Here is a 2,808-nt window from a genome sequence, read left to right as displayed (position 1 = left end):
TTCAAAGCACAGGTAGAGCTTCAAATACATCCTCACATCCTGACACATATGGTCCTCTACTACATTGCTTGTTCCTCCCGCTGGACTCCAACCTCTGTGAACACAGGCAAGGACTCATTTGACCCTGTTCTTTATGGTGTCTTTAGCATCAGCACAAAGATGGACAGCAGGTACTTGTGTTAGATATCCTTCATTTGCCTCTCCAGACTCCACTGCCTATAGCTTGCCACTCTGCTCTGTGCTCTGGGAAGTGACTTCTGTGGACTCAATGGGAAATAATCAGAGGACAGGAGAAGACAGATGGGGTTTTTGTTCTGTTGGCCTCCTCCCTACCAGCCTTCATGGGTAGTCCTGTCCTATTAGAAGTCCCCTGTCTCAACAGCACAACTCACGCTAGGCTTCTGTAATCCCTTCCTGCCCTCGTTCCTTCAGGCTGAGATATAGTAGTGATAGCTTCCAGCACTTGCCAGAGACTCAGTGATTCACCGTCCTTTCACTTTTCTCATATTTTTGTAAACAGTCCCTTGCGTAATCCTCCACTACAGACTAGTCTCGCTCCTTCTTGCTGAGACCCTGATTCCTAAATTCAAAACTGTTCATTTTGACCTTAACCACAAACCATGCCTTAAGTAAGTTTTAAATCCCTGCATTCCCTCCACTATTTCCAGTCAACTCAATTCAGGCTTCTGATATTTTTCTCAAGTTTCAAATAACTCCAAACACTATGTTCATTTCAACTTATTTACTGCCTTACTAGCTTCCCTCACTCATTCAGCAGAGACTCTTGGAGAGCTAAGGGCCAGGAATTGTGCTGATCCGGAGATTCAAAGAGAAGTAAAAGAGTCAGTTCCTCAAGCAATTCACATTCATGTGAGAGGGATAACTAAATAGCTAGCCCTAACTCAGGATAAATAGGGCAGTGGAAGATGGACAGAGACCTGCAAGCGCAGAACCCTGAGAGTGTTCTCCTGGCTGGAAGCAGGAGATAAAATTGTCAGTGGCCCAGAGCTCCATCGTCTTGCTTCTGAGCTCTCCTTTGCTCCCATTCTCGCAACCCGACTCCCACCCCATACACTCACAGAAGTGAACATTAATAACAAGCTAGACTCTGTGCCAAACACCATGTATGCATTATCTCATTTAATACAGCAACACTGTATATTATTATCAAAAATTGGCAAGTATTATCCTCTCCATTTTACACAGGAGATGAAGGCCAAAGAAGAATAAGAAACATGCTGGTAAATAGCAGAGTAGCCTCTTTTAATAATTCCACTATAGGGCCTTATAAACTTGAAACATAACCCAAGGCTGGAATAAAGTAATGCTGTTTCATGGAGCCTAAAAAGCTCTGGACCACGAATTTCCACCCACCTTGAAGCTGCAGTGCTTCAGGAAGACATGAAAGATGGTAGCTGTTTTCTGAATCTTCTACTGTGGAATAGGAGATGCAGGGTCAGTGTGTGCAGGCCAGGAGGCTGTCCACACCTCTCTTCATTACACTAATTGCCCTGAAAATGAAATGTGACTTGTTTCCCTTTCCTTAGCCTACTCAAAGTTAAAACTCTGCTACTTCAGAATAGTAGCTGCCATGGGTCAGGGAAGTCTTTCCCCCACCCCTTGTTATGCCAAGGATAAAACTGAAGTCCACAGCAAGTGAACAACATACCTGGGGTCCCTCAGCCAGTGGAAGGTAGCCCAATGTCCCAGTGATTGGCCTTATTTTCCAGGATGTCCCAGGGGCTGCCCTTTGTTCCAGCCAGGCATGCCTCCTCCTGCCTCCATACAAGCATTTCTCATTCTAACCTGTATGATTTTTCTCATAATTTCTTCCTATCCCAGGCAGCCTCTTCCTCCAATGTCCACCACCCTATCTGCACATATTTGACCTTCTATGCCCACTTGAGTTCCCCCTGGTCTCTCTCCTTTATTCTCATTGTCTTGCCCCTCATCAGAGATTGATATCAATGTCACACTCTGTTACCTCATTATGCCACCCACTGTGATAGATGCCAGCCAGTTCAAGTAGGGCTGATTCTCCCACTTTGGGACTGTTCCCATAGCAATGTAGTCTTGAGGCCGTAGGGGAGATGGACATAGCTTGTGATTGACATCTATATGGTCTGGTATGCTAAAAACATTCCTTTTCTGCATGTCTTCAGGCAGGGTGGCTGATTTCTACATATAATTACGTGCTAAAGACTGAGCACACACATTGGAATTTTCTTTTAACCCACCTCTGACTCTAACTTTCTGTATATGAGGCTTTCTCCAGTGGTCCCAGTCCCCTCACCCCTCAAACTACCTGGACGTAACCTAACTGGGCCTCTCCTTTTGCCATGCCATGTACCTGATGCCTCCAGTCCCAGTGCTTCTCAAGTCACACAATGCTGCAAAAAATATGCTGGGGAAAACAATGCTAGCACCTCCTTAACCAACAGGAATCATGAGTCTATGGGTAAATGTTATCCCTTTTGTCTTCAGCTCTGAGGGTCTCTGAGGTTCCTATAGGAATGAGCCAAGATCTTCCCTATTTCACTGTGACCTTCAATTTTGCTCCCTGCTAGGCATTTTCTCTAGGGCTGACCTTTTCATGCCACATTTACTAAGACTAGGTAACCACATCCTAAACATCAGCTGAGACAGGTCCTCTGAGATCCCACCATCATTTTTTTTTAAGTCCCCTTTTGCTTTCTTCCCTCCTCTTATATTTTAATGATTACTGTCAAGGTCCTGTTTGGGATAGATGTTATTTTAGTTTGTTCCCACGAGTATTAAGTACTTCCAGTGTTCTGGTTCTCTGAAAGG

The sequence above is a fragment of the Marmota marmota genome, unplaced genomic scaffold (genome assembly GCF_001458135.2).
Source record: "Marmota marmota marmota unplaced genomic scaffold, marMar, whole genome shotgun sequence".
NCBI lineage: Eukaryota > Metazoa > Chordata > Mammalia > Rodentia > Sciuridae > Marmota > Marmota marmota.
Note: the sequence above shows the minus strand (reverse complement) of the source record.